The 26,529-nt window shown below is 43.3% G+C and overlaps 1 long non-coding RNA gene and 2 pseudogenes across 10 annotated transcripts in view; 2 read left to right on the top strand and 1 right to left on the bottom strand.

The window, feature by feature from the left end:
* Nucleotides 1-26,529, top strand: part of LOC123781731 (cationic amino acid transporter 3 pseudogene) — a 187,530-nt pseudogene that overhangs the window by 87,721 nt on the left and 73,280 nt on the right. Inside the window, exon 1 of one of the 5 annotated variants that reach the window (XR_015721626.1) lies at nt 20,435-20,539. The exons of the other annotated variants lie outside the window; for them this stretch is intronic. The product of XR_015721626.1 is annotated as a cationic amino acid transporter 3 pseudogene, transcript variant X5 (transcript). Of the gene's footprint in view, nt 1-20,434; nt 20,540-26,529 lie in introns of those variants that run through there. 5 annotated transcript variants of the gene reach the window in all.
* The window catches only part of LOC123781788 (cationic amino acid transporter 3 pseudogene), a 60,507-nt pseudogene that overhangs the window by 10,489 nt on the left and 23,489 nt on the right, over nt 1-26,529 (top strand). The window contains exon 1 of one of the 4 annotated variants that reach the window (XR_015721629.1): nt 20,420-20,539. The exons of the other annotated variants lie outside the window; for them this stretch is intronic. The product of XR_015721629.1 is annotated as a cationic amino acid transporter 3 pseudogene, transcript variant X1 (transcript). Of the gene's footprint in view, nt 1-20,419; nt 20,540-26,529 lie in introns of those variants that run through there. 4 annotated transcript variants of the gene reach the window in all.
* LOC148107788 (uncharacterized) lies at nt 9,592-21,197 on the bottom strand. Its single transcript, XR_015721635.1, has 3 exons — nt 20,960-21,197; nt 20,465-20,508; nt 9,592-10,047 (listed from the first exon to the last, which is right to left on the bottom strand). It is a non-coding gene; the product is annotated as an uncharacterized LOC148107788 (long non-coding RNA).

Here is a 26,529-nt window from a genome sequence, read left to right as displayed (position 1 = left end):
AATATGGCTGCTTCCCTTAAGAGGTTATATTCTAAAATAAGGGTTAAGCATTGCTATAATACTAGGTAAAATGTGTTGTCATAAGTAATATAAAAATAAAATGTCTTGGGAATTCAGAGTGAAGGATGATCCTTTGTGGCTGGCAGAGTGGTGAGGATTGATTGGTGAAATCAGAGAACACTTCGTAAAGGAATGGCATTTGAGTTGGCTCTTTCCAGGGACAGATAAGATTTTCCACACATGGGCAGCAGGGAGAGATTGTAGGCAGTGAAAACACCAGGAGGAAAAGCACAGGAGAAGAAAGCCGTGTTCAGAGCACACTGAGCAGGCTGTGTAGCTTGAGCTGTGACTGTGTGAGGGGACAACAGAGCATGCACAGGTGGACTGGAGCCAGAGGTTTCCTCTGAGCACAAAGCACTTTAGCTTTGAGCCCCTATCCATGCTGGAACTCTCTGGGTTGGTACTTCTCTTAGTGATATCTGCATTCTTGGACTTTAAAGTTTCTCTACTGTTGTCTGCTTTGGTCCACCTGATCAGAAACTGCACACCTGAGAGCCACATGTCCTGGGTTCTCATCCTGTTTCCACCACTACTAGCAATTTGACCTTAAACAAGCCGTTCAGTTCCTTCCATGCTCTGCTTATTTATCTGTGACATGAGAGGTCACAATTGATCATTTGTAAAGTTCTGGGTACTTAAGAAATTATAGGATTTCCTCTGGTTCTTCTGTCCTGTTATTCTCTTAAGTAGGTCTCTCTACTGCACACGATCTGGACCTGTATCCTGCCCACTTTTCACAGAACTCATTGTTGGAGCTGGAGAGGTCCAATAAATAACACTCCATTTCCCCTCCTGTGTTTGGAATCTATTGATAATCACGAATAGAGACAGATGATTAAACTGTCAGCTTTAGATCTGCAGCCTACTTGGCTCGCTAATCCTGCAGCACTACATTAGACAGACTTACTTTTCACCACCAGTAGTCCGGAGCACCCTTCACCTCCCACCATGGGAGAGAACCTGCTTTTACTAAATTTTCTTGTGGATGAGCAGGTTGGAATACATGTGTTCTGTGGACATGCTGGTTTGGATAAAAAAAGGAAATGAACAAAAACTGGAAGGGGATGAACTGGGGATGCTCAGTGTTATCTCTTCAACTCACTAATCAAAGTCACAGTGAGAGAGGGGCTGGAGAGAGTCCAGGAAGAGGACTCTGCTTAGTGGTGCTCAGACTTTGGCTGGTGTCACCTCTCCTGGAGGGCTTGTGAAAACACAGATTATGGGGCCCTGCCCCCAGCCTTTGGAATTCAGTAGGTGTGGGTGGGGCCCAGAACTTGTACTTCTAACAAGTACCGAAGTGATGCTGATACTTAGTCTAGGGACCACACATAGAAAACCAGAGCTCCAGCTGAAGCCTGTCCACATGCAAAGATGAAGAGAGGGAAACAAAGTCTCCCTCTGAACATTTACCTTCATTTAATGAAATATTTAGATTAAAATACCATTGTTAATCCTTTCACAGTGGGGAAATCAGAGTGAATCATTTCACAATGTAGATGTATATCATTTTTAAAAAAATTCAGTTGGTGGGTGGTCCAAGACGGCGGAGGAGCAGGAGACCTAAATTTCGTCTGGTCTCAGGAATTCAGCGAGGTAGCTATCAAACCATTTTGAACACCTACGAACTCAACTGGAGATCAAAGAAAAGAATAGCTTTTTTTCTATGAACAGAAAAGCAACCACTTTCTGCAAGTTAGGACATGCGGATAAATGAATTTGAGGCAATATATGGGAAGATAGACTGTGGTGGTGGTGGTGGGGGCTCCATCAGCCTGCTACCAGAAAGTGATAGAGCAGAGGAGCACAAAATCGGAACTTTTAGAAGTCTGCTCCAGTGAGGGACGTCGCTCCACTGACTAAGTGGGGGGTGAGAACCTCGCTGGGACAGTGTGGTCTCAGGACCCTCAGGGTTACAGAAAGACTGAGGGTGCCTGAGTGTGGCAGAGCTCCCAGGTATCAGAGAGGGGAAGCCAGCAGCAAAGAGTGAGCTGAGGAGCGGGTCTCAGCTGGGGGTTGCCATAAACCGGGATCCCCAGAACAGTTGGGCTACAGCCCTTCCAACAGGGGCCCAACAAGCTGCAGATCCTGAGCAAGATTCCACTCTGATAGAACAGATAGGACAGTCACCAGAACTCAGGCGTATATATATAATGGAATATTATGCAGCCATCAAAAAATGAAAACTTACCATTTGCACTTACCATTTGTATTTACCATTTTATACACACACACACACACACACACACACACACACATATACACATACCAGCACAGATAAGGAGGGTATCTTGTTCACTCCCCCAGAGCATCCAAGGGGCACCAGACACATAATGAACATTTCACAAATTCATGTTAAATTGAACTGAGACTTACACATATCTTCGTTTTTTTTTTAAAGATTTTTTATTTTATTTATTTATTTGACAGAGAGAGAGACAGCCAGTGAGAGAGGGAACACAAGCAGTGGGAGTGGGAGAGGAAGAAGCAGGCTCCCAGGAGAGGAGCCTGATGTGGGGCTCGATCCCAGTACGCCGGGACCACGCCCTGAGCCCAAGGCAGACGCTCAACAACTGAGCCACCCAGGGGCCCCTACACATATCTTTGGTACAGAAAATTTTCCATCCCTTCAGGCTAGCACTGTGCTACTACTTTAAAACTATTTCTGGGAAACGTCCTTAACAACCAGTATCTCTCTCCATCTAGAACTATATCTAGAACTGTAACTAGATCTCTACCGAGCATTTAGAACTATATTCAGGCACTTGCTTTTTCTTTGTGTGGCTATGCCTGAGTTCTGGTGACTGTCCTGTGTGTTCCATCAGAGTGGAATCTTGCTCAGTGCAAAGCAGTTTCTCCCCTTCCTCTACAGCCAGCAGGAAGAACAGTATTGTTCATTCTAAGAGCAACAGGGAAAATACAGGCCTGGGGGGGGGGTTGCTGGAGAGGGGGAATACCTGACATGACCTCCCCTAGTCCCACTACATCGTTTCCCATAGGCTGTGGGGAGGGGCTGGAAATAGTGAAATTGATAGAAGGCCCAACCCGCTCTATCTGTCCAAGGGAATCCCTGAAAATGAGACTGGTTCCAGCGTGGGCACAACAGGCATCTTTCTTGATGCAGTCGGAGTTTTATGCTTTGGTATAGGAGAGCTAGTGCTTTTCTGTCATATTTATGTATGGGCCCTGTGGTGGGAGGGAGGTACAGGAAGCTACTTTCTTATTTGTGGAATTTCTCGTGTTCCCAACAGAAGCAGGTGACTCTGGGGACGCCTGCTAGAGGCAGGATTATCCATATACTTACCTACTCCTTTAGATGGTTTTTTTTAGAGACTATTACAAAAACTTCATGAGAACATCTAAGATTCCTGGAGGAGAGACAAGTGATACCCAAAATGGGGAGAAAAATGGACTGAAATAGGAGGAATTATTAACTGGTTAGGGAATGAAGCAACATGACTTTGGAAGGGAAGGTCTGAGTAGAAACTGAGAGAGAAATTGGTCAAGAGACTCTTCTTGGAGGAGGATGCCTATGGAACAATTTGGGAAATAGAAGAGTGACAGGTGAGTTGGAAAACAACTGGGACAGTAATTCTAGGCTACAGGGACCTTTAAGAGTCATGAAAGAATGAGACTCTTGTGAGGGATGTGTTTTCACATTTGAAGGGAATTTATGAGCCAGGTTTGTATAATGTGTATTGTGCCATGGAGTGAGATTCCTGAATCAGGAAGGGATGAGATATGATTATTGCCATCTGGAGGACAGACAGACAGAGGATGTGGACACATAGACTTTTCATGGGAGACAGTTGGAGCACCTGCTACAGTCATGTAGACTCTGTTCTTCATAGTGTGGTCCGTGGATCCGCACAAGGGTGTCACCTGGGAGCTTGTTAGAAAAGCAGTTTCTCAGGCCACAACCCAGACCTACTGAATCAGAATTTGCATTTTTAACAGGCTCCCAAGTGATTTGTATGCTCTTTCAGGTTTGAGAAGTACTGGCCTTAAATGTTGGATGACAGGTGTCTGGCCTCAAATGAGCACTATGGAAGGTCTGAAAACTTTGGGATTGGGAGCACAAGAGGAGGAGCCTACGCTGAGGCAATTGAATTTGGGGAAGAGGGAGAAGTGTGCAGTCTGACTGCCCTGTGTCCAGGCCTCCCATGCCAGTCACTATGGCAGGGCTTAGGACTCTGCCCACTTTGGGAAAATGCCCACTGTTCCCACACTGGATTTGTCCTGGTCCTCAGGGGCTGCCCTGGGGCAAGCACTGCATAGGTCAGGTCTGCGGCCAATTGTATTTCCCCTCCTTCATATGATGCCTGAATGGACTGGAAATGTCACATCAGTCATGCCCAGCCTCAGGGTTGTACGGTCCCTTAATCAAATGAGTGATAATGTGATGACACTTATTGAAGAGACGTGGAGGTTGGGGGATGAAATAGGACTTCTTAACTGTCTGTCCTGGAAATGAGGACAATTTCATCTTCCAAAGCCTTAAGGAGAGAACAGGTGACAGCATGAGGCGTTATATAATTACAGGGGCAAAATTATGCTTTTTAAGGGATCTTTTGATTAATTTTAATGGGTTAATAACAAAAATATGTGACATCTATACTTCCAGAGACCTGGAGTGATAGGCAAAAGAACGGTATTACCAAGTGGGCATTTTTGAATTTTCTTCATCCTTTGAAGGTTGGAGTACCTCATCCCCAAACAGAATGAGTGATATAAAGAGGCCAATATTGAAGGAACACAGATTGAGATTGAACATAAGGAAACACTGTCTGAGATTAGAGGGTGATGGGGCAGATGGGAAGACGCAGGCTCTCTGGCTGTGCTCACTTGGGTGTAGAATGCCTCAGATGGGCTCCTGCCCAGAAACAGGGGAATATACACAATGAAATCTCAAAATATTTGTTTTCTCAAGAATTCTCCAGTCAACTCCTGAAATGAAAGGCTGGGTGGACGTGTGGTTTATGTATGACAGTGAGGTATGGGGATGATGAATGACAGAAGAAAAATAACAACTTATTAGAGCATTGAAATGTAGTAAATTTTTAAAGCAGGCCTTGGATTTAGGAGAGTAAGTTGCCTGCTATGGCTCAAGTAAGAGTTTCAGGTTTTGTGTCCTACTCTCCATGCATTTATCTGGTCTCATTGATGAAATTTGAAAACCATGGAAGGGAGAAGAACATCTCTTTTATGTATTACTTCTTTACATCTCCAAGGCCCCCAAATGATGGTGACAGTAATAGCTCCATTAGCTGAGCACCATGCCCCTACTCTGTTCCAGGCACTACACATAATCACCTATTTCAAACAAAAGCTGTATGAGGTGAGTATTATTGTGCTCATTTTACAAAGGTTGAAACTAAGGCTCAGAGAGGTTAAATCATTTATGCAAAGTGAGTAGGGAAGCTCGGATTTGTACCAAGTTTGAGCAAAGCTCGTGCTGCACACCCCCGAGCTATACTCTGCTCGGGATAGTGTGGCTCATTGACACTTGATATCATAGAGGTAACTGGAGAGCAGTGGATGATTCCAAATAGTGAATAATGAATAAACAATTTCTATGTGTTTATGGCCCATAGTCAGTGACACACTTAGTGACACCCTTAGTGACAGCTCATATTCAGACACTCTCTCCTTCACCTTCACTGGACCCCACCCTGCAATCAGGAGCTTGGAAAGGGGGCACAGTTGGGTGCATATATTCATAAAACACCTCAGTGAAAGTCATGTATGTGTGCATACTGTATGGACATGTGTGTTTGAATTTGAGTGGAAATATGCAAAGGAGTGGGATATATTTCTCTCAGTATGTCTACAAACATGGGCATATTTTTTAGACATTTTGGGTATGGTGCGTGTGTGTGTGTATGAGTGTGTACGTGTGTGTACACAGATCCTGAAGGAGTTCAACCAGCTATAAGGAACTGGCTGTCTTGCACCTCTGGTGTTGGGTGGTGTGTTTGTACCAAACCCTGAGACTTATTTTTCATCACCTCTCCAGAGAACCTCAATGAATTTTCTTTCTGGGAAGCTCATGGCTAAGACTGGGCTGCTACAGAGTCTCTATACCTCTGCTACAGTCAGAAGAGGTTTGCAGAGAAAAAGAAACAGCAGTCCAAAGGCAATCCCATCCTGTGTTTTACTTTCTAGTCTAATACACAGCAGCCCCTGTGTGTATACCACCCACGTAACCACCACCCTTCTTCTAGAACAGCCTCATGGAAGGTACTAAGACAAGCTAAGAAGCTATTTTATTTGCTTCTTTGCTTCCAGGTGGGACTGTCTATGAATTCTCCTCTTTCTAGGAAATCCCAGAGAGAGGAAAATTAAGAATTATACCAATGAAGGAATTTAGAGTTGAGGTTGTGAGAAACTGGTCATTTGTGAAACTAATTCATAAAAAAACAACGAGTTCTGACAGAAGCAAGGTTGGTAAGGGGAATTGAATGTTTCCGTTACTTCTTTAGAAAACCTGAATCAAAGCTCCTGGAAGCAGGTGACAGGACGACCTGTATGTGGTTTGAAGGCAGACACAGCACAGGAACACCCTCCTCCACCTTCCAATGCCAGTGCTTGGGATACTTTTACTTTTTAAAAAAATTTTGTTTATTTATTTAACAGAGAGACAGACAGACAGAGAGAGCACATGCAGGGGGAGTGGCAGGCAGAGGGAGAAGCAGGCTCCCGCTGAGCAAGAAGTCTGATGTGGGACTCAATCCCAGGACTCTGGGATCATGACCTGAGCTGAAAGCAGATGCTTAACCAACTGAGCCACCCAGGTGTCCCAGAAATACTTTTCATTCTTATTAAAGAACTCAACAGGGGGAAGGGGAAATGAGAGATATATAGAAGGAGGCATAACGGGACCCTGTCCCATTTGAACCATACACCCTTCAAGAAGACCAGGTGCAAGAGAAGTGGGGATAAATGGACCCTGAGCTGGGACCCAGGTCCTAGCTCCTGTCTTCTGTATTCAAAGCCTCCAGCTTCTGTAGTTTTACCTTGAATTTCACTGGTCCTTGCATTTCACTCTCTCACGATGAACAGATGTTTAATACCAAATTGACGGCCAAGTCAAGAAATCTTTCACAGGAGCTATGCCTTTCCTTGGAATTCAACCACTCAGTTTCTGTTAAAATCCTACACAAGGGGCACCTGGTTGGCTCAGCTGGTTAAGCATCCAACTCTTGATTTTGGCTCAGGTCATGTTCTCAGGGTTCTGGAATCAAGCCTGGCATTGGGCTCTGAGCTCTGTGGGGAGTAGGCTTGTCCCTCTCCCTCTGCTCCTCCCTCGTTTGCTATCTATCTCTCTAAAATAAATAAATAAATAAATAAATAAAAGAAATTTTATTTCTGCTTGAAATTCTCTCTCTCCCTTTGCCTGTCATCACTATTGTCTCTCTTTCTTTCTCTCTCTCAAATAAATAAATAAACCTTAAAAATGATTAAGGGGTCAAGAAGCTTTCTTTGTCTAATGCCTAGCTTTAATAATACAATAATTATGAGAACCACTGGATTTGGGGGAAAACTCCATTTGGGGAGATGGGCATCCACAAGTGCATCCTCTTTCCAATTGTAAGAAAAGTGGGGCCATCCACTACTTCCACAAGTTCACGGTTAGCCCCATGGAGTGGGATATGCTCTGGCTTTTGTTTAAGATTTTTATTTATTTATTTAAGAGAGAGAGCAAGCACACACAAGCAGGAGAGGATTTCAAGCAGACTCCCTGAAGAGTGAGGAGCCAGATGGGAGGCTTGATCTCATGACCCTGAGATCATGACTTGAGCTGAGATCATGACTTGAGCTGAAATCAAGAGTCGAATGCTTCACTGACTGAGCTACCCAGGTACCCCTGCTCTGGCTTTTAAGGAGTGATTTCTTATCACAGCCACATAGAACTAGTCCAGGTTATAGCTGAATTATGCAATTCTTGAGGGGTCCTGACTACTGTTCAGTTAGTCAAGTAATCATATGCCCATGGGGTCCCCTTATTATCTTCACAAAGTGGCAAGCACAAAGATTATCTATACATGACCTATTGTAGCAATTTCTCTGAAGTTTACTTGAAGTTGTCTAGTTTAGGTAAGCAACAAACATTCAAAGACAGTTAATCAGAATTGGAATTTAACATCCACAAAGGTGTGTTATGTAAACATAATTTTTCTTTCTAAAATCACCCTCATTTCTAAAAAGCCAAATCGAGACTAGTTCACTTGAAAAACAATTGCCATTTTTAAAAAGTTGTCCTAATTATTTACATAAGCTCAACAAAAGTAGTGATTGACCTTATAGGTCCTTTCAAACTTGCTTCGCTATTACTTTTCATAAGGAATCTCTGGACTGAAATTTTAATAGTCTCTTGAGGCCAGAAGCCAAGCCCAATACCAGGATCAGATTTGCCGGCAATACCTGTAGATTGGTGTGAATTCCTCTTCTCCAGGTCCCCCAAATATCCTGAGGTTCTTGCACTTGCCAGGAAATGACATCCATTACTCACTGGTAAGGTTGCTGGGAACTCTGTAAACAAGGGATCTGGCCAACATTTCCAAGGGACTTTATTGGCTCCATAAAGTCAATCTTAGTTCCTCAAAGGTGTCTGGTCCTATCTGAGTCCATGCAGGCCTCTCTCAACCATGACATTGTAGTCAGACCCTTGGCAAAGTAACCAATGTTTCCAGTGGTGTCCTGTGACAAGGAGAACAGATTCTTATTGACCTTTTGTAAACAACTACAATTGTCATGAAAGAAACAATACTCCCAAGAGTCTCTGAACTCTGGAGGGTTCAGAGAAAAGTTAAAATTTTCAATTTGCTTTCAAAGGAATATTTTATCACGTCATAGACCTCTTCAGAGAAAGTCTTTTTAAATCTGGAAGAGCCAACATGATTAGAAGAGAACTAGCAATGTTTCAAACAAGAGTCCTAACTGCTATCATCATCTTCCTCCATTCATTCAGCCCCATGTTACTCATACTTGTTCTGTTTAAATGCAGCTTTTCCATTAGCTCCAAAAATTCTTACCCAGTTTAGTTTTATGATTTTAAAAATACCAAACCCTCTATTTGTCAAAAGTCCTTTCCATGAATCTCCTTGAAGAGGAAACATATTTTGCAAGAGCATCAGAAAAATAAACATATATTAGAAAAGACTCAAAAATGGACATGGTTTAAGATATGATGAGAGTTCACTATAATGCAGTTGACAAGGAAATCTGGTTATTTTTGTGACACACAGCATTTCATAATGAGAATGTCAAGTGATGAACCTATAGTAGAAAATATTAAAACTTCAGGAATTTCCTATATTTTCTACAACAGTGGAGCATGTACCCAATAGCACAGCCTGAGAAGATTTATCATCATTTTTTTGGACCATACTTCCCCTGTAATTTAACATACCAAATAAACAAGCTTAATTAATAAAAAAGATTTCATTGAGAATTCCAATCTTAGGAAGTTTGTTCAAAACATCAAAAAGTTCTAAACCACACACCTTAATAGGATTGCAGGTCATTACAAAGTTTAATATTTAATTATCTATTTAACCCAGCTGGCAATAAGATTTCACAAAAGGTTACAGTTGTTGGCAAAACTTAGTTCCTTTAATATTGAGAATTTTTAGTTCTCTTAAGTAATCAGAGACCTGATAAGACAAAATGTAGAAACTTTAGTTTCCTGGGCAGACAAGGAAAAGAAAAAAATCTTTTTTTACAATTTCTTATAAAAAACAGACCAACAATACAAGAAAATGTTGTCTTTTAACAGAGAGAAAAGCAGGATTTTGATCTTATACCAGTGTACTTTTAAAATCCACTTGCTTCAGGGACACCTGAAACAGTTGATTGGTTGTCTAACTCTAGATTTCACCTCGGGTCATGATTTTGGGTTGTGAGATGGAGGCTGGCATCGGGTTCTGCCCTGGGTGTGGAGTCTGCTTGGGATCTTCTCTCTCCCTCTGCCCCTCGCCGTCCCTCTCTCTAAAAAAATAAGTAAATAAAATAAATCCTCTCATTTCACTCTGAGTCAGTCCGAACCACACATAAAGTACTTTTCCAAAGCTTTCCCTTCACACACATTCTACAACTTTCTTTTCTGTTCAGATTTTGTCCTATGCTTCTCTTTCTAAATAATCACTCTCATTTTAGGACAAAATTACTTTCTTTTACCTCATCAGAAATGTATTCTCATTGATTATACGGCCCTGAAACATATCCTACCTTCCTACTTACTGAGTTGCTCTCCAAGTCAAGGGTGTAAGGGTGCCTCCTTCAAGGCCAGGGGCAGATCAAGGTTGGACTCAAAATCCTTTATTCTTTTGTTCTCCTGTCTCTCCCTGCTGCAAAACAGATTTTTTTTTTTCTGATTCTTTTCCAGGTCTCTGCACCATTTATTTGTGTCCTAATGGACACTCATTGGTAACAAAAGGAGTGTTACCATCTTTCTGGGCAAAAGTTCAGAAAGAACACAGAGGAAACAAAATGATGACCACATGAAGCCCAGAGGCCTCTATTTGCATTCCATTTTCCCTAAAAGTTGGGGGCTTTACTGGCAGAACCAAATGGTTTCCTAATGGCTGGCTCCTCACCCAAAGTCAAAGTTCCACTGATGGAACTAAAGAGCTCCCTAGACAAGCTGACAGAGCCAAACCAAACCCTCTGTTTGGAGGCAACACAATGGGAGGAAGAGATCCAAGAGAGCCGCTCGTGGTCATCCACGCTCTGAGCTTAACATGCATGACAAGTTGGTATCACATTAGTGATTCCCTTTTTTTTTGTGAATATCTTTTTTCCCTTTTTTTAAATTATGATATCTTAGTTACCATACAGCGCATCATTAGTTTTTAATGTAATGTTTCATGATTCATTGTTTGCATATAACACCCAGTGTTCCATGCAATATGTGCCCTCCTTAATACCCATCAGTGGCCTATCCCAATTCCCCACCCCCTCCCCTCTGAAGCCTTCAGTTTATTTCCCAGAGTCCATAGTCTCTTCTGGTTCATTCCCCCTTCTGTTTATCCCCCCTTCATTATTCCCTTCCTTCTCCTACCGACCTCCCTGCTATTCCTTATTTTCCACAAATGAGTGAAACCATATGATAATTGCTTTCTCTGCTTGACTTATTTTGCTTAGCAATATATCCTCCAGTCCCATCCATGTTGCAGCAAATGTTGTGATATAATTCTTTTTGATGGTTGGGTAATATTCCATTGTATATATGGACCACATCTTCTTAGTCCACCCATCTGTTGAAGGGCATCTTGGCTCCTTCCACGATTTGGCTGTTGTGGACAATGCTGCTATGAACATTGGGGTGCATATGGCCCTTCTCTTCACTACGTCTGTATCTTTGGGGTAAATACCCAGTAGTGCAATTGCTGGATCATAGGGTAGCTCAATTTTTACATTTTTAAGGGACCTCCACACTGTTTTCCAAAGTGGCTGTACCAAATTGCATTCTAACCAACAGTGTAAGAGGGATCCCTTTTCTCCACACCCTCTCCAACATTTGTTGTTTACTGCCTTGTCAATTTTGCCATTCTAACTGGCATAAGGTGGTATCTCAAGGTGGTTTTGATTTGAATATCCCTGATGGCTAATGATTTTGAACATTTTTTCATGTGCCTATTAGCCATTTGTATGTCTTCATTGGAAAAGTATCTGTTCATATCTTCTGCCCATTTTTTGATTTGATTATTCGTTTCTCGTGTAATGAGTTTGAGTGGTCTTTTATAGATCTTGGATACCAGCCTTTTATCTGTAGTTTCACTTGCAAATATCTTCTTCCATTCTGTGGGTTGCCTCTTTGTTTTGATGACTGTTTCCTTTGCTGTGCAGAAACTTTTTATCTTGATGAAGTCCCACAAGTTCATTTTTTCTTTTGTTTCTCTTGCCTTTGGAGATGTGTCATGAAAAAAGTTGCTGTGGCTGATGTCAAAGAGGTTGCAGCCTATGTTCTCCTCTGGGATTTTGATGGATTCCTGTCTTACATTGAGGTCTTTCATCCATTTGGAGTTTATCTTTGTGTATGGAGTGAGAGAGTGGTCACGTTTCATTCTTTTGCATGTAGCTGTCCAATTTTCCCAGCACCATTTATTGAAGAGACTGTCTTTTTTCAACTGGATGCTTTTTCCTGGTTTGTCAAAGATTAGTTGCCCAAAGAGCCGAGGGTCCATTTCTGGGTTCTCTATTCTGTTCCATTGGTCTATGTGTCTGTTTTTGTGCTAGTACCATGCTCTCTTTGTGATCACAGCTTTGTAGTACAGCTTGAAACCCGGCAATGTGATGCCCCCAGCTTTGTTTTTCCTTTTCAACAATTCCTTGGCAATTCGGGGCCTTTTCTGGTTCCACACAAATTTAAGGGCTGTTTGTTCCAGTTCTTTGAAAAATGTCATTGGTATTTTGATCAGGATGGCATTGAAAGTGTAGATTGCTCTGAGTAGCATAGACATTTTAACTATGTTAATTCTTCCGATCCATGAGCATGGAATATTTTTCCATCTTTTTGTGTCTTCTTCAATGTCTTTCAAGAGTGATTTGTAGTTTTTAGAATATAGGTCCTTTACGTCTCTGGTTAAGTTAATTCCGAGATAACGTATGATTTTTGGTGCTATTGTAAATGGAATGGATTCCCTAACTTCTCTTTCTTCAGTCTCATTGTTTGTGTATAGAAATGCAACTGATTTCTGAGCATTGATTTTTTATCCCACCACATTACTGAATTGCTCTATAACTTCTAGTAGTTTGGGGGTGGATTTTTTTGGGTTTTCCATATAGAGTATCATGTCATCTGTGAAGAGAGAGAGTTTGACTTCTTTGCTGATTTGGATATCTTTTATCCCTTTTTTTGTTGTCCGATTGCTGTTGCAAGAACTTCTAGTACTATGTTGAATAATAATGGCAAGAGTGGACATCCTTGTCGTGTTTCTTTTTTTTTTTTTTAAAGATTTTATTTATTTATTTAACAGAGATAGACAGCCAGCGAGAGAGGGAACACAGCAGGGGGAGTGGGAGAGGAAGAAGCAGGCTCATAGTGGAGGAGCCTGATGTGGGGCTCCATCCCATAACGCTGGGATCACGCCCTGAGCCAAAGGCAGACGCTTAACCGCTGTGCCACCCAGGCGCCCCCCTTGTTGTGTTTCTGATCTTAAGGGAAAGGCTTCCAGCTTCTCCCCATTCAGAGTGATATTTGCTGTAGGCTTTTCACAGATGGTTTTTATGAAATAGAGGAATGTGCCCTCTATCCCTACACTGTGAAGGGTTTTAATCAGGAAAGGATGCTGTATTTTGTCAAATGCTTCTTCTGCATCTATTGAGAGGATCATATGGTTCTTGACTTTTTTCTTGTTGATATGATGTATCACACCGATTGATTTGTGAATGTTGAACCACCCTTGCATCCCAGGGATGAATCCCACTTGGTCATGATGGATAATCCTTTTAATGTACTGTTGGATCCTATTAGCTAGGATCTTGTTGAGAATTTTGGTGTCCATATTCATCAGAGATATCGGTCTGTAATTCTCCTTTTTGATGGGGTCTTTGCCTGGTTTGGGGATCAAGGTAATACTGGCCTCATAGAATGAGTTTGGTACTTTTCCTTCTTTTTCTATTTTTTGAAACAGCTTCAGGAGAATAGGTATTATTTCTTCTTTGAGTGTTTGGTAGAATTCCCCGGGGAATCTGTCAGGCCCTGGAGTCTTGTTTTTTGGGAGGTTTTGGATCACTGCTTCAATCTCTTCATAATTAATCAGTCTGTTTAAATAATCAATTTCTTCCTGTTTCGGTCTTGGTAGTTTATAGGTTTCCAGGAAGGCATTGATTACTTCCAGGTTGTTTAATTTATTGGCATAAAGCTGTTGATAAAAGATTCTAATGATCCTTCCTATTTCCTTGGTGTTGGTTGCGACCTCTCCCTTTTCATTCATAATTTTATTACTTTGGGTCCTTTCTCTATTCTTTTGAATAAGTCTGGTCAGTGGTGTATCGATCTTATTTATTCTATCAATGAACCAGCTTCTAGTTCTGTTGATCTGCTCTACTGTGCTCCTGGTTTCTAATTCATTGATCTGTGCTCTAATCTTGATCAACTGCTTTCTCGTGCATGGATTAGGCCTATTCTTCTGTTCCCGTTCCAGCTTCTTGAGGTGAGAATCTAAAAGCTGTGTTTAGATTTTTCTATTCTTTTGAGTGAGGCTTGGATGGCTATGTATTTTCCCCTTAGGACTGCCTTTGCATTGTCCCATAGGTTTTGTACCATTGTGTTTTCGTTCTCATTGGTCTCCATAAATTGTTTAAATTGATTTTTGATTTCCCGGTTTATTGACTCATTCTTGAACAGGATGGTTCTTAGTTTCCAAGTGCTTGAGTTTCTTCCAAATTTTTCCTTGTGATTGAATTCCAATTTCAAAGCATTGTGGTCTGAGTATATGCACGGAATAATTTCAATCTTTTGGTATCAGTTGAGACCTGTTTTGTGACAAGCCTATGGTCTATTCTGGAGAATGTTCCATGTGCATTCGAATAGAATGAGTATTCTTTTGCTCTGGGGTGTAGTGTTCTATATATATCTATGAGGTCCATCTGGTCTAGTATGGCATTCAAAGCTCTTGTTTCTTTGTTGGTTTTCTGCTTAGGTAATCTGTCTATTGATGATAGTGGAGTGTTGAGGTCCCCTACTATTAACGTATTTTTATCTATATGTCTCTTTATTCTGGTTAAGAGTTGGCTTGTGTATCATGCTGCTTCCCTGTTGGGGGTGTAGATATTTATAATTGTCATATCCACTTGTTGGATACATTCTTTAAGAATAATATAGTGTCCTTCTGTATCTCTAACTACAGACTTTAGTTTAAAATCCAATCTATCTGATATGAGAATTGCTACTGCAGCTTTCTTTTGAGGTCCATTGGCATGAAAAATGGTTTTCCATCCCTTCACTTTCAGTATGGATGTATGTTTAGGTTCAAAATGAGTCTCTTGTAGACAGCAAATGAATGGGTCATGTCTTTTTATCCAATCTGCCACCCTGTGGTGTTTTATGGGAGCATTTAGGCCATTCACATTGAGAGTGATTATTGAGAGATATGATTTTAATGATGTCATGTTGCCTGTAAAGTCTTTGTACCTATAGATTGTAACTTTCTGTTCTGTATCACTCTTGGGGCCTTTTTACTTTTATAGAACCCCCTTAATATCTCCTGTAGGGCTGGTTTCATGGTTACGAAATTGGTCAGTGACTAGCGATTCTGGAAGGTCCTTATCTCTCCATCAATTCTGAATGACAGCCTTGCTGGATAAGGGATCCTTGGCTGCATGTTTTTCTCTGAAAGAGCTTTAAAAATGCCCCCCCCCCTCATTCCAGGTCTGCGTAGACAGGTCTGACGTAATGCTAATATTTTTGCCTTTTTTTACGTGAGAAATTTCTTTGCCCTGGCTACTTTCAATACTGTATCCTTGGATCTAATATTTGTGAATTTGCACTATGATGTGACATGGTGTAGGTTTGTCGTGGTTGAATTTGGGAGGGGTCCTCTCTGCCTCTTGGACATGAATTCTTGTTTCCTTTGCAAGATTGGGGAAGTTTTCAGCTATAATTTGTTCAAATATCTCTTCTAAACTTCTCTCTTTGTCCACCCCCTCAGGGATGCCGATGATTCTGACATTGGAACATTTCATTGAGTCAGTAATCTCCTGTAACCTACATTCTTGAGATTGTTTTTATTTCTGAGCCACTTTTCTGTTTTAGCTTTCTGTTCTACCATCCCATCCTCCAATTCACTAATTTTTCTTCTGCGTCATTTACCCTGGCCGTCAGAGCATCTAGTTTTGACTGCATTTGATTCATAGTATTTTTAATTTCTTCCAGATTTGCTCTCATTTCCACCCTTAGAGATTCTATATTCTCATTAATATTTTAGTTAATATTTCTTTCAAGTCTACACACCATCTTGACCATTGTTACTCTGAATTCCGCTTCTGATAATTTGGATATACTAATCCATCAGTTCTGTGGCAGAGGCCACAGACTCATTGTCTTTTCTTTGCTGGGGGGGATTTCTCCTTCTCATCATTCTGATGAGGAGAGGTTGCAGGGTTGCCCAATGCCCAAATTATTGACCAGGACCCAGGCAGTGTGCTCTTATTTTATAGGGACCTTAGGGATGTGGGCTTCCTGGTTTTTCAGCCTGTCTTCTGGGGGAGGGGCCTGCCACGCTGATATTCAGGCAACTCTGTTTGGGTAGAGTCTCCCTGTCCCCTGCGAGAGGAGATGGGGATGGGCACAATGTGAGCTGGTATTTCTGGGCTTTTGTTCTCTGGCGGCTTTCCCTGGCAGTTTTCTGTGCCTCTTCTGAGAGTGTGAGCAACAGTGGCCGAATCCTAGCCTCTGTCTCAGAACAGAGAGATCACAGTCTACTCTCCACTGAGCTCTTCTGGCCTCTTTAACTGTGTTTCTATTGGTGCTGCTAAAACCCTGCAGCTGGCATCCCAGCCCTCACTTCCAAGGCCGGCATGTCTCTGTCCTTTGTGTTTCTAACACTGCCAGTCACCAGCTGCCCCCACACCCTCCGGAGCTCCATTTCAGTGCACTCCAGAGCTCCGGTTTTCAGTCCCGTTGCACGCGTTCCCAGGCTCATGGTCTCAGTCTGCTCTCTCACAGGTGCCGGTAAGCAAGTCTGGCCATTCCCCAGTGCAGGTGGCTACAGCTTCCCGGTGCCCGAGCATGTTGGCTCCCTCCCCCTTCTGTTTATCTTCCTATATCTGTGCACAGATTCATGGCTCCCGGCTTGGTACCTCAATACTCAGTGCTAGAGATGTTCATTTGTAGAGATCCATATGTAACTTCCTGCGTCTCAGGCTGATTCCGTGGGTGTTCAGAATGGTCTGGTACCTATCCACCTCAGCTCAGGGGACCAGCTGAAAAAGGGGACCCCTACTCCTCCACCATCTTAACTCCTCTCTCTCTGCCTCATTTTTTTTTCTTTTGTGAGTTCATATGTATATTTCTGGGGACACTTTAGTGAGGAGCTGCTTGAAGGCATTGAACCTGACTGCTCAGAACCTGTCTACACTGTTGACTCCAAGTTAATGGACAGTCACTAGTAGGTTATTTTGCTCATACTGTGCCTGGTGCTTCTTCAGCTCTCAACTCAGACTCAGTCCCAGGCCTTCACCTCTCCTCCCTGTCCTCCATGGGATCCCTAACCAGTGTATCGAGCACCTTATCCAGAGCTTGTCAGCCTCCCTTGCCTGCCTGCTTCAGTTTCTCTTTCTCCTTGGCCCTCACTCCCCTGCACAGGGTGAGACAGGCTGCACGACCTCTGAGAAATTAGGGCTGAGCTCAGGCCTCTTTGGATGGCAGCACTGTGGAAGGAAGGAGGGGAGGCAGTGTCCATATCCATGCAGGGCCTCTGGGACACCAAGGTGGGCATGGGGAGGGAGCCTGGGGTAGCCCTGGCAGCAGCCTCGCCCTCTCAGCTTTCTGGGCCCTTCCAGCAGCAGCAGCTCCTGAGAGGGGCCTGGGCCCAGCAGGAGTCAGGTGAGAGGGAAGAGGCTCCTGGAGCCCATGTGCAGACCCCTCCCTGGCCTGGCTCCCCCTCCTGCTGCACACCTGCCTCCTTCTCTCTGTCTGCTGCCTCCCCCTTCCTCCCTGCAACTTGTCTGCTTCCTTCCATCTTGGCCTCCTTCACCTTCATCTCTGTCAGCACATCTGTCTGTCTGTGGGCCTGTGTGTCTGTCTCTCTGACTCCAGATATACTGTGTTCTGAGATTTCCCAGGACTGGGGCTGTCCTCAGCCTCCCTTCTGGCTGTCACCCTCCCTGCCTCCCTCCCTCAGTGTCTGAGGGTCTCTCTTCCCATCACATCTGTGTGAGTCTCACCCTGTGAGCCTTTCAGTGTCTCCCCCATCTCCTTCTGTCTGTCTCCTGTGCTGCCTCCACCATCCCTGCTCCTTCTCTGCTCTCTCTCCTTGCTTCTCTTATCTCTGTGTCTCTCAGCCTCTTCCCTGTCTCTGGCTCACACCCCTCCTTCCTCTCCTCTTCCCTCCCCCCCCCCCCCCCCCGGTCAAGGTTCAGACACTTCCTGTGACATCACCTGGATAGGCTCCACCTTCCAGGTCCTCCAACTAGCATGAGAGACTTATGTCCCCAACTCTGCATCCTCTGCACCCCCCTGCCCCTGGCCCAGTTCTTTTCCTTGCTTTTTTTTTTTTTTTTAATATTTATTGTAATAGGTCCCTGCAATAGAGGGGATGAAAGGTGGGAATATTCAGGGGACACAGGAACAAGGTGACATGGCCAGGGCCATAGCTTCTCTCAGGGAGTAGCGGGATCCCCCGTTTACCTTGGTGCCTTAAAATTCCATCTCTTGTCCTGCCTCTGGCACTAGTGGCTCCTTATTCTGCTCCCTTGACTTGTTTTACCCTGAGGGATCTTACAAAGGATGATGTTTAGAGCCTGAACCCGAACATCCCCACCTTCTGAAGGTAGTACCCTTGCTTCCCTGCTTCTGCCCCTTCTCCAGTCTTACCTTTTCACCACTTTGATTCCCTTCCTTCCTCCCCTCCCTCCCCCTGGTAAAAAACAAAAACACTAACTTCCCAGGAGGGACCCTGGCATTTTCCCCAGCCTCTAGCCCTCTACCTACCTGGAAGTGAATAGTACAGGGAGAAAGGGGAAGGGATTGCTCTTGGGACCAGATACAAGGATGGACACACCCACCCCTTGCCCTCAAGCAGATAAACATCAGGGGAAACCACAGCCTGAGGCGGTGGAAGACAGCCTAGGCCTGTTGGAACAGACACAGATCAAACACCAAGATGTCCCTCCCTTACTGTTCTGTCATGACGGCCATCCTGTCAATCTTGCCTGTCTCCTTTGCCTCTAGGAATTCTGGTTTTGTAGTCTTGGCTGGTCACTCATCCACTACCCAGCATTGCACCTGGAACACAGGAGGTGCCCTATTAGTGCCCTTGGTCCATGCCTCCTGGAGATGTGTCAGGGCAGTGTCGCTGTGATTTGTAGGTCTCCTCAGGGGGAGGTTCTTCCTGAGATCTGGAGCAATTCTGTCTGTTCCAAGTTCAATGCTCTGTCTTCCTATAGTTAGTATAGACTCTGCCCCTTTAGGGACCTGCTGCTACTCTTCTCTCCCCTCCCTCCACCCCCAGCGTCTCTCAGGGAGAAAGGAACCTAATTTAGCGTTTAAAGGCATCTCAACACTATAAGTAGAGGCAGCGATGTCCCTTTCCCTTGAGACCCATGGTTTGTGGGCCCATCACTGTGCATTCAGCCCTGGGTCTCTAAGTAGGTCCCACCTTCTCCACCTCTGAGAAGTCTTGTCTCTGAAGATTAACATTCTGGGAAGAAGGAAGCATCTTTCTTTGGTCACTGTTTCAGGGTCTTGGAAGCACTACATTAAGACTGTCTAGGGGCGCCTTGGTGGCTTAGTCATTAAGCGTCTGCCTTAGGCTCAGGGCGTGATCCCGGCGTCCTGAGATCATGCCCCACATCAGGCTCCTCTGCTGGAAGCCTGTTTCTTCCTCCCCTACTCACCCTGCTTGTGCTCCCTCTCTCGCTGGCTGTCTCTATCTCTGTCAAATGAATAAATAAAATCTTTTAAATAATTTTTAAAAAAACATTAAAAACAAAAGACTGTCTAGAGCAGGAAGCTCTGTAGGCAGGGACTATATCTTTTCTTCCTGAAGCACAAGGCTCAATGCTCATTCATTCAGAATATGCTCGAACACTGAGTGACTCTCAGAAATCCCTCATGGTAAAGCTTAAGACAATTTATTTTTAGTTTTATTACTGCCATGAATCGAAATGTGGTTGAGGCACGGATGGATGGTGGTGGTAGAGGAAACTGTAGGAGATTCTGGGAGAGACAGGTGAGGGAGGGGAGGTGCTTCTGTCCTTGTTTACAGACTGCTGAGTGGGCTCTTATCTGGGTCTGGGACTGGCCTCCAAATCACCACAGGCTGGGCTCCACCTGGCTCCCCATGCTCTCCTTCTGCCAGCTAGACCTCTTCCATACCCAGGACCCTGGAGAGCTTGTTTACTTCTAAATTCACATCTTGCTGCCAACAAACTCTTCCGCAAAGTCCCATTGAAGCCCCTAGTCCACCTCCTGACCCGTGCAGGGCCTGACAGCACACTTCAGATTTCCTCCTGGATTCTAACTTATCTACCTCCTTCCTACCTTCACATCCTCCCCATGCCTCTTCCTCCCTTTGGCCCCAAATCCCTGAGCCCCAGCCTTGTTAGCGCTCACACTACTGAGCCCCCGCCTCCCCAAAACCCCGCCTCTCCAGAACTCTGCCTCCCCAGTGGTTCAATTCCCTGAGAGCCCCACTAAACTCTACTCCAAGTCCTGACGCTGCTTGGCCAAGCTCCTTACCCGTCTCTGGATTCGTCTGCACTTTCTTCTCAGGTCTCTCCCCTCTGAGGCAAAAAAAAAAAAAAAAGGCCATGGGTAAGTGATTTCTGCTGTGTATGGATTTGGCAGGAAAACAGAAAGCCAGAGAGGAAGAAGGCTGGGTTTGGATGCCACTAGCTATAGAAGCTGTGTGGGGTTTGAACAGAGGGTATTTCTTGGCACCAGACCTAGGCTGTGGTTTGGGGGCTGTGGACCAGTACCTTGGAAGTTTGGGTTGTTTTTTTAGCGTCAGAGCGATAGGGAGGCCTACACTGTGTTCTCCTCCAGATTAGAAAGGTTCTCAGCTCTGATGAGCAAAATACAATTTACGAGGGTTAATCCTTGGTGCTTCTCTTCCGGGATCCTCTCCGCCTCTTACACTCGCCCTCTTTCATGGCCTTTCCTTTCTGCCCTGGTGCGGAGCTTGCTTTCTTTACCTTTGCCTCTCCCACGGGGCTCAGCACACAGTATGCTTACACACATTCCTGGAACGAATGAAGATTCTTCCACCTGACTTTGCTGCTTCCTTCATGTTTTGTCTTCTTTCTCACTGGAGATTCTGAAAGTGTCTGTGTGTATCTTCTTAGGGAGGACATTGGTGCGTACTTTGCAGAATAATAGATCCAGTTTAATGAGATGGTCCTCCATCACCATAGAGGAATTGAGGGGCTTCTTTCTCCAGGCTCAAGGAGCTAAATATCTATTTTTACAGCTGCTGAATGTGTCTCCCTGCCTTTGTTATCTAATTGAAAAAAGTTGTGGTGGGGATTGGTTATAGACCAGGTCAAGCTGTAGGAGGAAAGATTACCAAGGTCCCCTGGGGGTGTGGAGGCCTAGTGGTCTTTAAAATACTGAGTCACCAAGAGGCAGTTTGCTGTTATCACAAAACATATTGGCAACTCTTTAATTTTGAAAGCCCTTGGAGTCTTAAACTGTTCTCCACCCTCCACCCTCCCTACCGCCATGTACATTGTTGATAGCACGCCAACACCAGCAGCCTAGACAACACTTATCCATACATGACACCTCTTTTTTTTTTATTATATGTGGCAAATGTTGATTTCTAGGTTGCCTTCCCCTGCCCTCTAGCAGTTCTTGGGCTACTTCTCTCTGTTATCAATTGATACATGTTATGTGCTCCTAGAAGGCAGATTTATTTTAACCTTCGTTAAAACAATATCATGTGGAAAGGCCCATTTCTTCACCAAGGACATTTCAAATTGATAAATATGATTTCTGCATTACATTCTTTTGGTATATCCTTGTACCTTTCTTGATTATCACAGATATCACAAAGTAGAGTGGTGTTTAGAAAGAACTAAGGAAAAGGCATACAGATTGTCCCTTAGTGATGGAAGCTCTTTGTTGTAAATTATGTTGTGAGGCTGGTGGGTCTTGGTGGAAAAGTCATATGGATCTATATTTGGAGAAGATCTCAGGACTTTGAGGCATGATACAACTTTCACATGACTCAGATGATCTGGTGTCTTTCCTGCAATAAAACAAATCAATTCACTTTCCAAGGGAGCAGGTGGCTGTGGGAATAGTTACCTAGGGCTATGAAAGGAATCAAGCAGAGTGTGGTGAGAGAGGACAGAGAGACAGAGACAGCCCAGTCCTTACATGGGAGGACAGAAGGACACATTTAAGATATGAAAGAAGATAACTAGAGAGATAGTTGGCCTTTCCTAAACCACACTGTGTAGTGTATCAGTGAGGGTGTATATTGGGCACAAGCATGTGGAAGGAGGAGCCATGGGCTCAGACCACTCAAAACTGCTAGTGTAAATGTGCAGACAGAGTGTAGTGATGGATGGGACCACTGGAAGGATTTCTAGATTCTGTGCTTACAAGGAAAGGGAGGATTTGGGGTAAAAAACAAAGGTGTTTAGTAAGGCTTATTGGAAAAAATGGCTGTGTGTCAGTGCACCCCTATGTTATAGTTGTAGTTTGGAAAATGAAGTAGACAGGCAGAAGTAGATGGATTTCATTCTACTGCTTTCTCCTGAGGACTTTTATTAGGTGTTCTGTGTTGGCAGGATTCAGGATTGAGAAAATGGAGTGGAGAATCATAGGAAGAAATAGAGAAGAAAGTGATTTTTAATATTGACATCAGTGTATCCCATCACTTTCTAATCCCATAATTGCACACCCTACCTGGGATTTTCCAGCTCTCTTTCTGATTCCTGTTTGGATGATCGCTTTCTGATTCTTCATGATAGCCCATTAGTTTCTGAAGACTTTTAGAAGCAGAAGCTCAGGCTTTTCTGATTTGTCAAGCTGATCATTTATTTTCATGTGATAGAAATATGAAGAATTTCCAACACTGGATTCTGACTGAATCTAAACCTGTCAATATGTCAAATCATGAATGATGAATGTTGCATTTCACTCTGTCTTCTCTGCAGTTATCCAAGAGGGACTTAGAAAAGGCACCTGTTCACAACCATCCCAGAATGATACTGGATACTATGGAATCTATACAGCCTCTAGGGAAGCTCTGGTTATCTGATTATTTACCCAAATAATGGTGCAATGATACTAGTATAGTGTTGCTGCTAGCATGGACTCCATAGGTATTGTGGGAAGGAAGCAAAATGTTTTAGTGTGCATCTACATAGATTTTGGACTACATTTGGGTGGATGGATTTGGTCTACACACAGTTGGTGTGGAGCATGTTAGCCTGCATCAGAATGGGTTTTTATTGAATTGAAATTCAGCCTCTGCCAGACTGGGATGGGATTTGAGACGTGTTGTGCTGTACAGTAGGTAGGTGAGTTGGAAGATGTGTCTGTGTTTCCTCTTGGTCTAATGAGCAGACAGTTTGGGTCCTGCCATGCCTTCAATTTCAAGTCTTGATTGCACCTAGTAATATTTACTTGCAGAATTATGCTTCTAACCTCAATGTGAGAAATGAAGCAGGTTCTACCCTAAGGAGTTTTTATTTTCAAAAGAGAATAAAAGCTTCTTCCACATAACATGTAAAGAGAATATAGTACAAAGTTAGATCAGAGGTGGGGGGATGCCCGATAAGTGATCCTTTTGCTGAGGTTGTGTTCCCATGACTTCTGGGAGGTAAGTTTGAATGTTTCTCTTCTTTTCTTTTTTCTTTTTTTGTCATGTTTATTAAAAAAATTTTTTTTTATGTTATGTTAGTCACCATACAGTACATCATTAGTTTTTGATGTAGTGCTCCATGATTCATTGTTTGCGTATATCACCCAGTGCTCCATGCAATATGTGCCCTCCTTAATACCCATCAGGGGGCTAGCCATCCCCCCACCCCCCTCCCCTCTGAAACCCTCAGTTTGTTTCCCAGAGTCCATAGTCTCTTGTAGTTCATTCCCCCTTCTGTTTACCCCCCTAATTATTCCCTTCCTTCTCCTACCGATCTACCTGCTATTCCTTATGTTCCACAAATGAGTGAAACCATATGATAATTGTCTTTCTCTGCTTGACTTATTTCACTTAGCATAATCTCCTCCAGTCCCGTCCATGTTGCTGCAAATGTTGGGTAATCGTTCTTTCTGCTGGCTGAGTAATATTCCATTGTATATATGGACCACATCTTCTTTATCCATTTGTCTGTTGAAGGGCATCTAGGCTCCTTCCATAGCTTAACTATTGTGGACAATGCTGCTATGAATATTGGGGTGTATAGGACCCTTCTCTTCACTATGTCTGTATCTTTAGGGTAAATACCCACTAGTTCAATTGCTGGGTCATAGGGTAGCTCTATTTTTAACTTTTTGAGGGATCTCCACACTGTTTTCTAAAAAGGCTGTACCAACTTGCATTCCCATGAACAGTGTAACACATCCTTTCCAACGTTTGTTGTTTCTTGCCTTGTGCATTTTTTCCATTCTAACTGGCATAAGATGGTATCTCAAGGTGGTTTTGATTTGAATATCCCTGATGGCTAATGATTTTGAACATTTTTTCATGTGTCTGTTAGCCATTTGTATGTCTTCTTTGGAAAAGTGTCTGTTCATATCTTCTGCCCATTTTTTGATTTAATTGTTTGTTTCTCATGTATTGAGTTTGAGAAGTTCTTTATAGATCTTGGATACCAGCCTTTTGTCTGTAGTTTCATTTGTAAATATCTTCTCCCATTCTGTGGGTTTCCTCTTTGTTTTGATGACTGTTTCCTTTGCTGTGCAGAATCTTTTTATCTTGATGAAGTCCCAAAAGTTCATTTTTTCTTTTGTTTCCCTTACCTTTGGAGACATATCATGAAAGAAGGTGCTGTGGCCGATGTTGACAAGATGGGGTTTGTTTTGTGTTTTTTGGTGGGGGGCATGGAAGGAAGGCCTAAAAGAGGCTCTGTTTATTGGATCATGGACAAGCTGAAGATGTAGCTTGAATTTATGTGTTCCTGGGAAACAGTTATACATAATGCAATGATGGGGTAATTCCTACCTCTTCCATGCAGCTGTCTCAGGCTGACCCACAGTGCAAAGAAGATTCTCATTAGTCTTGCCAACACTGGAAAATGTGGTCCTTACTATTCTTACCTTTCAACTACTAGAAAGTCATTTGGGATCTTGACATGCCGTGGCTTTGACTGTTCATATCTTACTTAGGAATACCCTTCCTGGTTCATAGTCGATATATTTTTTATTTATTTTTGCATGTGGGAAGGTGTTCACAAAATGCACTAAATTGTAAGTTCCCAGAGAAGGGAATTTTATATATGCCACCATTGTCTTGCAGTGTGTGTAAATGAGTGTGTGATGATTTGGGGGTAATGCTGGTGGTGTTGATGAAGTATGGGGGAAGAAAAATGTTGTTTTTGCTTGAGTTCTTTTGCACAAAGAATCACTGTGTTTCCTAAATTTTCTATTTTGGAATTTGCCTTCATATTCTTTTATACTTAGTTGAAATTGATCTTTAATAGATTGAATCCAGTTTTTCTCACTTAGAAACTTTGTGTGGTTCTCCTTGAGAGACCATCCAATTTCTATTTTTAGACCCAACCCAAAGTACACTGAATCCATTTCTGTAGTTATTTACTGATAGTATACAAAAAAATGGTAGCAAATACAGAAATAATCTTTTCTCTTGGAGCTTACACTATAAGGGCATTTCACGGATACTTCCTTATCCTCCTGAAACAAGTAAAGTCCTGTTCTACACACCATTCAATCCTTTGACTGTTGTACCACACTTTTCCCTTCTGCAGGCTAGCCTTTTTTTTTTTAAGATTTTATTTATTTATTTGACACACAGAGAGAGACAGCCAGTAAGAGAGGGAACACAAGCGGGGGGGGTGGGTGGGTGGGAGAGGAAGAAGCAGACTTCCAGTGGAAGAGCCTGATGTGGGGCTTGATCCCAGGACTCTAGGATCACACTTGAGCTGAAGGCAGAGACTTAATGACTGAGCCACCCAGGCGCCCCTGCAGGCTAGCCTTATATGTAGTTATTGCAATGGAGAATCATTTCATGTTGCCTGATGCCAACGCGTCAGGTAACTTACTTTCCAAGTAAAGAAAAGCAGTGGAAAGAATAAAACTCTGTATCGTCTCTCTGTTTGTTGTCACACATAAAGGGGATGATGAGCAAATCATAAATGTCACAGATAATACACTTTGTCTGAGCTGAGTTGAGTTACTTTCCTTGTACTTTCACTTTGCTATTGTGAAAGAGACTTGGTCCTCAGTTCTTGTGTCAGATCTCTGACATGGACAAACCGCTATGTGGAGCCTGGGGCACCTTCTTGGCTGTGGCTATTTAAGTCTTTGTACCTCAGACCTCAGCTGGGAAAGGACAGGCAACTGAAAGCATCATCAGGCAGAAGCTCTGCTCCTGGGCTCCACCTCACCACCTATTCCCCTACCCTCTTCCCTAACTGGGATTTCTCCCAGTGCAGAGTTCTAGGCACTGAGTTCTGGTGCTGGATATTAATGAGGGGAGGGCAAGGGGTAAGTGGAGCATCTGCAGAGATCTGATATCTATCTGTTGGTGTGACCAAACTGTTTCTGGAAGTAACGTCATGTTGAACAGGGTATAGAAAGAGTGTTTTTATGCAGAGAGTGACAGTCTGTGT

This window comes from Ursus americanus, chromosome 25 (assembly GCF_024610735.1).
Source record: "Ursus americanus isolate L20-20 chromosome 25, mUrsAme1.1.p, whole genome shotgun sequence".
Classification (NCBI taxonomy): Eukaryota; Metazoa; Chordata; class Mammalia; order Carnivora; family Ursidae; genus Ursus; species Ursus americanus.
This window is presented reverse-complemented; position numbering and strand designations above follow the sequence as displayed.